Source organism: Rhopalosiphum padi, chromosome 1, assembly GCF_020882245.1.
Source record: "Rhopalosiphum padi isolate XX-2018 chromosome 1, ASM2088224v1, whole genome shotgun sequence".
Lineage (NCBI taxonomy): Eukaryota > Metazoa > Arthropoda > Insecta > Hemiptera > Aphididae > Rhopalosiphum > Rhopalosiphum padi.
This window is the reverse complement of record NC_083597.1, coordinates 23,988,990-24,001,478: the sequence shown is the minus strand read 5'-3', so window position 1 is coordinate 24,001,478 and position 12,489 is coordinate 23,988,990.

The following is a 12,489-nucleotide window of genomic DNA, read 5'->3' as shown; positions in this document are numbered from 1 at the left end:
TACATAGCGTATTGAGTTTGTGCTATGCAGTATTATTATAGGTAATAACATTTAATTTAGAATATTAGTAATAGTAAAAGACAAAACGTGTTTAAAAATTTCGTGTTTCATGCATGAAAACTGGTTCTTTTTTTCCATGTCATAGGTTTTTGTGTTGAAAAATGTTAAATTGTATAAACATTTGTAATTTAATTTTCATCATAGAATTCTAGTTCTTATATAGGTATAGTGGTATAGATACAAAAGAACCTATTTTATTATTAAACTTCATAATTTACAAAAAATACTATTTATTGGCTTTACATTTGTAAAAAATAGGTTCAACCCATTATACAAATAGGAAATAAATATTAAATTCTAAAGGGAAAAAAATTACAAAAAGGTTATGTGACCTAGAAAAAACTATTATTTTTACGTCACAATATATTATTTTTGTTTGACAAACAATTCTCCGATCGAAGTGTTTTTTTCCTTTTTTATGTATAAATGTCTGATGTGAAACAAAATTCATAATTGATTGAATAAATGTCTTTATTTTAAAATAAATATAAGCAATGTTAATTAGGCTATTACAATTACTGAAACTTATAATATTTCGTATAGTCGTATTATACTATATAATGGCAAAATTAAATTTATTTTAACTTTAAAATTGATAAGATAGGTATTTGATAAAAAACATTTTGAGCAGTGACGGAAACAGCTTCTTTTTTCAATAATATTGTATAGTTAGTTTATTTGTCTATAACTAATAGAACAGGTTAAACTTTTTTTCCAAAAATATTGCTCGTATTTTATTATTATTATATATTTTGTTATTAACATGTTATATAAGTTAAGGCATCAGTTAATACATACTTACTGTAATGGTGTGAATAGATTCATATCATAATAGCTTATAATATTATGTTTATTTATATAATATTAAAAATAATTGAGGTACGTAATTACCTCAGATTACCTTAGTTTTCACCTCAATATTTCACACATCTACTTATAAAATTATGTCTTGATTGGAAATTTAAAAAAATAATCCATCATGATATAAAGACAGATAATGTTTTAGCAATTAAGTTAGTGTAGTAAATAAGTGAATGCACTCGAATATCAGTTATAATAACGCAAAATTGATTCTGTTAAACGCAAATTTTCCATGATGTAGGTATACCTTATTTTTGAGTTTTGTTAGAGTATTTAAGAGTCCAAAACCAAATGAGATATAACATTATAACATGTCGCATTGTCACACACGATGTGTGGATGTAGCATCCTCTTAAGTATTGTAACTATACATTTTAATATATATATATATAGTAATTATATTATGTGTCTTGTATAGTTAATGTTTCTAACTAAACAAACTACATAAATATCATTATCTTGCCACCTATACGTATAATTGAAGCGAATAAAGGTCACTGAACTTTTTCTTTGCAATCAACGATGACAACGTTGTCGAATGTGACAGAAGTGAGATCGTAGGGTTTTTACTGGAATAGCATTTACACCTGAAAGTTTATCTTATTGCTTATTTTTATTTGTTGAAATAACACTATTAAATTTACCACGCTATTCTTAGAAAATTACTTTTTATCTTTGTACAATATTAACTGTGTACATTTCAATCTGCATCTATATTATACATAGGTATACACAATTTTTATAAATATATACATATTATACATTTGATCTTTCTACTGGCATAATTAGGTATATAATAGAAGAAAATGTAATTCATAATTCCATAATAATTATATGCATATTATGACAATGTGATAAATTAATTACTACAAATATAACAATTAATATATATATATATATAATATTAAAAACGAATTTCTAATGATAAGAAATAAGTTTGTAGTTTGTTGCTGAATAGTTATAAATACAGACCGGATTTTTGTGCAGCAAATACCTAAAAAACGTGCAATTAAAATGTTAAAATGTGCAAAAACAAAATTTTCATTATAGGTACTTCAAATTTATTTTTAATACTATTTTTTTTTTCATAATGTTATTATTTATTAATTGGCATTAACTATCTATCATCTTAAAATATAAGATTAAAAAAAATATAATTTAAATAATAAAATAATAATAAACTGACAATATGTATATTAAGTGACATTACAATATTTGATTAAAATGTATAATGATGTACATTTCGAAGTTTTTTTGGTGAAATTATGTCTTTTGTCACTTATTTGTTTAACTGTGAAAACATACGTTCTACGTCGACACGTTTTGTTATCAGACATTGTTAGTAGCCGCTTATTATAATAACAGGATCTTCTTTTAAATCTACGTAATTTCCATTTATCTTATTGAATCGTTGTATAGTCTTAAAATATTGTATTTTAGATTATTATCAAATATTGATTTGAATTTTTCATAGAGTATTTGTCCCTTTTCATTCTCAGTTGTCTTAATAGTCCATCGACCATCTTTTACTATTTCAACTACATCTATATGATTATTTAAAGTAGAATTTTGTTTTTAAAGTTTAGTAATTGAATTTGGCAATTGGAACAAATGTAATCGAATAAATGATAAATCAGATAGATCATAGATGTAGTATTTAAAATGGATTTTACTCTTTTGACAGATTGGGCGTCATTTTCTATAGTAGATACCAATTCTTTAAATTAAAAAAATAATACAAAAATACAAAAATATTTGTACAAAAGTACATTTTTATAAAAAAAAACCCGAAACGTACAATTTTGTGCAAAAACCCAAAAACATGCAATTTTGTACAACATAAAACTTTTTTTAAATTATCTACATCTCCTAATTTGGATTTATAGCTTGTTTCTATAGAATTTAAAACACGCCATAAAAAGATACAATTGCACGGGAATCCGGTCTTTAGTTATAAAGCATAAAAGGTTAAGTAATAATTTAATTATTAAAAATAAAAATATTGAAACACGTTCGCATACAAAAATATGCTATCCAAAAGAAAAGTGCTTTCCTCTTTATAAATATATTTTAAATAAATAAGGGGTGTAACCTCTGTGAGTCTTATAAAAAAACAAAATTATTATATTTCCATTATTTCAGGATATATCGTAATTCGTAATGGGTAAATCCTTGCGGAACACCATGTATATAATTAAGCTTAAATAATGTTTACTAATGAGTAGGGCTCAGATTTATATGTAAATATATAATTTTACTGTGCCTTGATAATTTATTTAGATATGTATGATAAATTCGTTTCAAGCGATTTCCAATGAAATGAACTATATTTTATTTTACATTTTTTTTTACACATTTTACCATACGAGTAAATACACATTTTTACATATTTCTGAATAATTTTATTATTCCTACATATTTACAGTATATAAAATAAAAATCCTGGTTTAGACTACCTAGAATTAATTATATAGATATACATTGCAGGCCGAGCTCACTCCTTTGGACATTGAATAGTACGAAATTTGTACCCATTAGCTCTGTTAAAGTCGAGCGTTCCTTTAGTGCTTTAGTCGGTACAAATCTGTGTTACGACCAAATCGTAGATCATTTAACTTTGAAAATTTGAGCATGTATATTGTGTATGGTATCTCATTGCTATCAATATCAAGATGAATAAGGTTCAATTTCATAATAATTTAAATTCAAGTGCCTTATTATTTTTTTATTTTCATTTTTTATCATTTATAAAACAATTTTTAATTTTTTTTCCAGTAATGTTTTTTTTTGCTCAGGACTTAAAGCATTTGCTTATTATTATGGATTGGCTTAAAATGTAGCAGAATGCTATGGAAGTGTATGTCATGTTAAAACATGTTCAGTTATGAAATTTAAAAGTGCTTTTTTTTCTTTTTTCAACAATTTTTTAAAAATATGCTTATTTCTAATTTTTCTGATAATTTTTTTATTTTTCGACCAGTTTTTCTACTTTTTATGGAAAATCCCTCGGAAAATCTATAAACAATAAGGCAAAATGTCTCGAAAGTGAAGTTTGATTTTTTTATAATATAAAGATATATTTTGATATTTTTGATTTTTTAGTTAGAAACTTTTCCTAATCATTTTATTTCAATATATAGTACAGCTAAAAATTGTGTTTAGTAACTACTTTATCATGTAAAAAGAAAGTTTTTTTTTATTAAATATTTTTGCTAAAATTTAAGTTTTTTAAATGCTTATTTGAGTGCTTATACTGATATTTTGAAGTGCTTTTTAAGCGCTTATTTTAAAGACCTTAAGTGCTATAAGTCCCAAGCCCTGGTTATTACTGTATCGTGTGTTAAATTTGATGCACTCAAAGCTGCTAACATGGAAAGTAATCAAAATCATCATAGTTATTATTGAATCTAATCCACTTATTATACTGATCAGCAAAAAAAAAAATAATAACATGCCTTCCTTTTAAGTTTTATTTTGATAACGAATTTAAACTTCGCTGTTTGTGTGTATGTTTTAAATAAATAATAACTACAATGGTAAGACTTAATTTTCAAATTCTATAGTAATACTATTCTCATCTGTATTATTTTTTTTCCTTGTATTTTGTATTATTTTATGAACTCTCTTTGCCCGAATAGCCGATAATCAATCAATTAAATAAATAATTTAAAATATATTGTTATTGCTATTGTCAACTATATATATATATATATAGTGTTGAAATATAAAAATATTCGTCGTGTTCCTAATATCTGTCTAACTTCAGTTGATTTTCGGTATTGTTTCAAAGAGTACACATCGAATAATTCTTTAGAGAGTGAATTCGCTTCTCTTTAAGATTATCTTAAATCTTTCATTAATATTATACGCGTATTTGAAATAAATCATGCAAGATAATAATGATATCACGTTCGATTGCAAAACCACACCGGCCTCGATGGGAATCATTGTGAAAAAATCTCAAAACGCTCAGACCGCGAAGATTTCGGAAATCTATGCAGCGAATGATCGGGATCGTAAAGACTGCTGTGATGGCGCCAGCCGTAGAAACTAAACTGTTGGCTCACTCTTCGTCGTTACGCCAGTATTCCAAAGGCCCGTCGAATGTGGTGAGCCCCTTTGAAGTCACTGGCTCGTCAGCGAGGTGATCTGTTTCATTGCCGAATATTTCGATAAGCGTGACGCCTATCGAAATAGAAATGCAAACTTCCGCAGACGATTCGTATAACGCGGCAATGCGACATCAATAGTCGTTAAAAATAAACGCGGATGTTTTTGGAAACGGACAAAAAGGTTTTTCCGACGTTTGATTTGCTGCTGCGCTTAATAAATATACGGCGTAGCATAGAATTTTATATTTGTACCTATTTTAATATATAGCTTTATACAGCTATATTCAGTGTACTAAAAATTATGTTTGACGTGAATAATGTTTTTTATTAATTTATTTAATTGTTAATTATTGTATAATTTTTTTTTTATTGTAAAATTAGTTTATGTAAGGGTTGTGAAAATTGTGAATAATGTATTGTAGATAGATACTTTTGTATTTTTTTTTTGTACCTAACTGGTTTAAAACTAACCTGCAAGTGGCTTATGACGACACGGTAACGCTTTCGGGCTCTCCGTGTAGCACACATTTATAGAATTACCCCAGCCATAAGACATATACATCAATAAGGGCACGAGTGAGAGTAATAACATTTAAATTATAATTAAAAACCAAGTTTGTGGGTTTCTTAGAAAAAGTAATAGTTAGAAATTTATTAATATTTAAGGAAAAGCCGTTTTGTAAGTCCAGGTGTTAAAGCTTATTAAATCACTCTGTAGATCCTCAGTATCAGACAGAAAAATGTTCGCATCATCAACAAAAAGTAAAATATTAGAGTTGTTAAAGGAAAAAATGATATTATTAATAAATAAATAAAACTGAAAAGAAGACAGATCACCTTGTGGAATGCCTGAGCTCTGAAGTGACTTCAATCTCTTCAAATACATAATGATTTATTAAATCTCACACGTAGAGGAATAAAGGATGAGATGATGAGAATCAATATAATAAGGGATTAGAGAAGTCAATTTTTTTTTTAATTTTAACATTAATAAACTATGATCAATACTATCGAACGCCTATTCATAGTTAATAAAAATAGTATCAGTTTGAGACTTGAGTGTTATGTGAAAATTATTGTAAATATAAAATAAAATGTTTAAAATTAATAAGATTGGTTAATGTTGATTTATTACTTATATAAACACGTTGTTGCGAAATAATTTATAATTTATAACTTATAATTTTATAGAAAATTTTAGGAATTGTTGAAGTAAAATAAATATTAATTTATGTATAAGAACTTATAGTGCATTTAACTACTATCAGACTTACTGTAGAAACATTATCTGTGTCGGACGTCGGTACATAGGTTTTTTATTATATTTTAATTTTAAAGCAAGATAATAAGTACCTAATATGAACATAGTTAAATTGTAATACATTAATATTATACGTACTTAGTCGATATCTCGATATAATATTTATAAATCGCATAAAGATTTAAATATCTTACAAAAGACATATATAAACACAGACGATCAATAAATTCACTGTATAATTTGACACGACATTGATTCAACACACCGCAAATTCGTTATACTACAGAGGGAGAAAAAATAATAGAAGGCTAATCTAAATTCTCTTTAGTCTATTCTGTTTATTGTTTAATAATATAACTGGATAATAATATATATTTGTTTATTATACTTGTAGATTTTAATTACTAAAATAATGTAATTCTTTTATATTATTTTCCTAAATATTGTCAACTAATAATAACAAGTTCTAAATGAATAATATATTATATTATATTGTAATTTATAGACTCATTATTTAAATTAATAATAATTGTATACCTGTAGGATCCATGAAATGTAACTAATTTAATTTTAGAATATATTCAGTTGTTAATTATTATAGAAATATAGATATACAAAGTGACTTCCTGTTGAGTGCCAATCGTCAACAATCGATTTTGTTTTTAATCTTTCTGTGCATTTTTCTCTTTTTTTTTATTTAAACATAACTAGGTTATTATACATACATTATTGGTTCTATATTAAAAACCGTTGTATACTACTAAAGCATTGCTTTTAATAATTTCCAATATTTGAAAGAATCATTCATTTTAAAACACTGTACCAAACTCTACAAAGGTGGTATACTATACTGAAGACTGAGTAAATAACTGAGTGATATCTCACTATATAATTGATATAACACAATTTTGATTTAATACTTTCAACACATATATAAGTAAATATGTAATTTTATTTATAATGATACCCATAAACAACCGCAAATAGCAACAAATCGATATATCCAATAATAATACGCTTTTTAACTCTCCAATTTATGGCAACACATTTTTATAATAAATATATTCTATACTGTAAAGAATCAATTTAGTATATAATATAATATAATATATATATACCATCAATTTGATATACAGGTAAATAGAAATAAACTGACCGCAAACGGCACGAAAAAGGTACCGACCGCAAATGGTCTGACCGCATCGGTGCCGACAACGTAGACCACGTGCCAATATTTTTTAATTTTCATAGGTTAGGTAAAATTTTTACAAATTCATCTGTTTTTTAAAATTTTATGAGACGTATCACGTATACAATATGATTGCTAAAAATTATTGAATGAAAGTCCGACAGTTTCAAAAATAAGAATAAATGTAATATAGGATTGTAGGATACAGAAACGAAAAATTATAATAGGTACTGTCGAGACCATTCGATAATACGATTACAAAGCTGGTTATACACGGAACGATTCGAACGCGCACGTCCACGTTTTTATTTGTCTTGATTTTAGGTACGCAAACGCGTGTAAATTACACACTAGCGTTTAAAATTGTGTCAAAAACCGCGTCCCTACCAATTTATTTGATTTTTCCGATCAAAATAAACTCGCATTTGGGCGTTGGAAACGTTTCGTGTGAATATAGACATTGGAAGCCCATCAAATCAATCGCGACAATATGTAACCAACTCTGCAATAGTTTATTTTTTATTGATGCGGGGAGCCTTGTTCGATGACAATGTTCTCAACATTTTTGTGGGGTCGAGGGTTGAAAAAATATTCAATGTTACACACAGACACAATGAAGTACAACACGATCTGCAAAACCGGTTTGTACCTTCGAACTGTAGTCTCCCTATAACAATTCGCCGAACTAACAAAACCACCCTTAAATTCCATTCTTGTTTCATACGACAAACCATATATAAAATTATATTACTTAACACGTAGGCGCTACGAGCTGCGCAGCACACATACATTTAAAATACTTACACAACTCAGTGTAAATATTTAAAGCAGTGTTTGGAAAGAACGTCGTTCATGAACGCACGTTCACGCGTTTACGTTCATATACAGTGAACGATATGTGAACGTCATTCGTTTTTTTTTAAAATAGAACGCGAACGTGAACGACGTTTATATTTTTAATGAATTTGATCGATTTTTAAGACTCAATTTATTTATCATTTAATAAATATATGTATAAAATATATAATAATAATAATGTTTTTCTATTATAATTCCTATGATATTTATTTGATTGTAACTCATATAACATGTCAGATATTAAAAATATAATTCAGATACTTTTAAATTGTATATGCTGTAAAGTCTAAATTGTATTTTTATTTTTGGGTTGAGTGTTATATGTTTATGGATTTTTATATTTACTGCAGGTTAACAATTCATAAAAAAAAATTAAAAAAATTAAATGAACGACCCAATGAACGCGTTCATTTTTTGAAATAACGTGAACTTGAACGCGTTTGTTTGAAAAAAACACGAACGTAAACGTGAACGAGTTCCTTTTTTAAGGACTGAACGTGAACGTGAACGAATTCATTTTTTAAGTGAATGTTCAACGTTCCGAACACTGGTTTAAAGACATCGATTCGTATGTGACACTACAGTATACAATCTTTGAAAAAATTCTGAATATAACACTTATTCCGTTTTTATTTATTTTTGAATCATAATTAATAATTTTAATAATATAATTAAATACGAATACGTATCTAAGAGGAACGGCGCATCCCAAATAGCTCCCGTCCATTGTTTGCTTATTCTAAAACGGCTCCCTTCGAAAAAGGTTTTACAAACACATAAATTCCCAAACTACCAACAGTAATACCGGTAGGTATACAAATTTGAGCTGCTCTAAGTCTCTAGTATAAGTAAACGAATTTTACGATTTTTTAGATCAAAAACAATAATTATTAATTTTGTTATCTATTTAGTATATTGAATAAATTATGCATGTTGATTGTTATTATTTTTTTTTTTACCGTTACTTGTAGGACGTACAAATATGGAGTATATAATTACAAAAATAAAAATAAATTAATTTACAATCATTTTTTACACTATGCACAATAAAAATTAATATTAGAAATCCGGTGGGTGTGTGCCCAATGTCCATAAAGACTTATGCAAGCGCAATGGAACAGTAACAACAGACGAAGAAATAACTACTAATTTTTAATTTGGAGCCGCTTTCATAAAGGCGATACAGATTTTATTAACGCAGAGAGAGCTAAATGTACTATGAACAACACAGCAAAAGAAAATTATGATTTATACCATCACGAATTTACGCACGAAATGTGGTTAATTTATCAGACGAAAGCAAACAATTTATTGGAAATAAAAATTCAATAAAAAGGTGTTTGCGACGTATTCGCAGCAATATCTATCCAGAAATTTCAAAACTAAATGATATTTTACTGGAAGGAACTCATTGGAGTATGAGTGTATGACTGGTAAAGAAAATTCAGAGTAGTTTTTATTTTACGACATTAAAAATAGTGAAAACCGTATTATAATTTTCTCTTCACAAGCGTGCATTGACGTATTAAAACGTACCAACATTATTTATAAGGACGGAACATTTACTACTCGCCCCTCCGAATTTTATCAAGTTTATATATTACACGCAAGTGTAAATAATATTTATTATCCTGTGGTGTACGCTTTACTTCAGCGTAAAAATAAAGAAACTTATATTGAATTAGTGAATAGTGACTACTTTAAAGATAAATTTGAATCACATTCAATAATTTCAATCGATTTCGAATATTCTATGGTTCTGGTAATTACGCAAGTATTTAATAATAAAGTATCGGTGCAATTGTATTTTTACCATTTAAACCAATCTATCTGGCGAAAAGTTTAAGAATTGGGATTAGCCATTAGATAAAAACAAGAAAAAAATTTAGAAAGGCTGTAAAAATGATTCCTGCCTTAGCATTTCTTCCTGCAAATATTGTAAAAAATGTAATTTATATATTTTTTAATGTATACATTTATGTAATCTTTGAGCATTTAAAAAATATGTAGAAATATCATCTCATTACTATCCAATTATTTTAAACCATTGGAAGGATTAGACGATATTTTGGTGTATTTTGATTCAACTTACGTCATCGGAACCTACAAATCCATAACAACGGAGTACGGTACAATTCGCTTTCTACGATATCTACCAATATTTTCACCGCACATGTGGAACGTTTATAATGCCACAAAAAAGGTTATGGTTCAACAATAAATTAAAAAATATTGTAAGAATTAAACATTCTGGGCCTGCTAGGCATGTGCCCACCCAATTTTTTATATAAGTACCAGACTAGTATAAGTTCGATGCTCAATGAAAAATGAAAATATGATTTATATAGTTAGAAAAAAATTAGTTTTGATTAGATTAGGTATTTCAATAAAAATGAAAGATTTGAATATTTAAAGAGTTTATGTTTTAATAAAAGGTAAGCTACCATTTATTATAAAAATATAAAAATTATTCATTTAGAATAAAAATACTAAAACTTAAATATATCAAATTATAATATGAAGAGGGAGTAAAACCATTCTGAACTTAACTTTTGAGGCTGGACAGGCCAGTTAGCAATTTTAAAACTTCGGGCCAAACTATTTTGTTTTCTTACCACAGTAATTATTTATTATTTATTCACTTACATAACTTTGATAATATCGTTTAGAAATTTTAGCATTTTTATTATACCACGTTCTCGAATATGACTGTGTTAAATCGTCACTTGCAGACTACAAATCAGGTAATTTGAATAGGTACCTAATATGCAGTCAGAAAAAACGAGATCTATAAAAATTAAAACTACATAATATAAAAAGACGTTATACAAATATAAAATCGTCCGTAAAATCCATTTCGCGCGGGAAAGAACCGAGAAGGCTACAGTCAACTAAGAGCCGAAATTTTCACCATATAAAGAAGAGAACATTATCTGTAAACTATCGTTTTTATTTTTTCGATATCGGAACTACAAAAAAAAGTTATTAGCATAATAGTTTTTAATATATCATTATTAATTGTATGTATAATTAATGATCCTGAGTACGGAGACCAAAAATGGAGTGATTGCAATCAGTAAGTAACCTTTTTGTTGAGTGACCGAAATTAGTATAGATAACCTTTTTATGGCTGCGTACAAGTTGATTCACAGGTACCTGTTTATCTGAACCTTAGAGTTGATTTCCTGGTCATTAAGAGGTATGTATGAGTTGATTACCGGTTTATTATATACACAAGGTAATTTTATAAGCATGCTCACCCCATTATTATGCTTAAATTATGCATATATTCAAATTCTGATTTTTACATAGTTTCAAGTTGTTAAAAAACAACGTTTTTATTAAAAAATTATATTTTTAAATATTTTTTATCCTTATATTTTTTTGAATGACAACATAGTTCTTATTATTTTATTCCAAAGCAGAATATTTTTCTGAGTATTTTGATACATAAAAATCGAATTTATGGCGAGTAGTTTATGAGTTATAAGTATTTAAAGTTTTGATTCGTGAAGTGGTGTGATACGGGGTTACCCCGCAAAATGTTTGTCCACTACTCTTACTACTAAACTTTAAATACGCTTAATAAGCGCTGTAATATTGTGTAATAATAACTAATAATAATATTTCATATAATTAACAAAAGTTTATAATTTTATTGTATTTAACATTTATTATTTTTACGTTTTATTTTAGAGTACCTATTTTTCTATAATAAACATATAATATATTTTATTGTTATTTGTTAAAATACTCCATATCCTTTATAACCACTGAACTAAATACATGTATTTATTTCAGTGTTTATAACTTTTTCGCTTTATATAACGGTGGAAAGTTAAATTAATATTTATAATGGGCTGTTGTCTGATCAAATCGATTTATCTGATTTATTATCCTTACTTAACTTCAAGGTCCCTTCTCGTTGAAACCGTTCTAGTGTTCCTTTCCATTGCTGTTTATTATGTTCAAGTAATTATATAAAAATGAGCATATTAGGCGTTTAATCCCTCTTTCGAATTTTAATTATTACCATTACCATCTGTTAATTTAATTTAATATTCTGTTATATTATTAAGTATATGTTATTGTCATTGTTGTGATTATGTAATTTGTAAAAATTTTCAAAAGGATTTCTAACCCGTTTA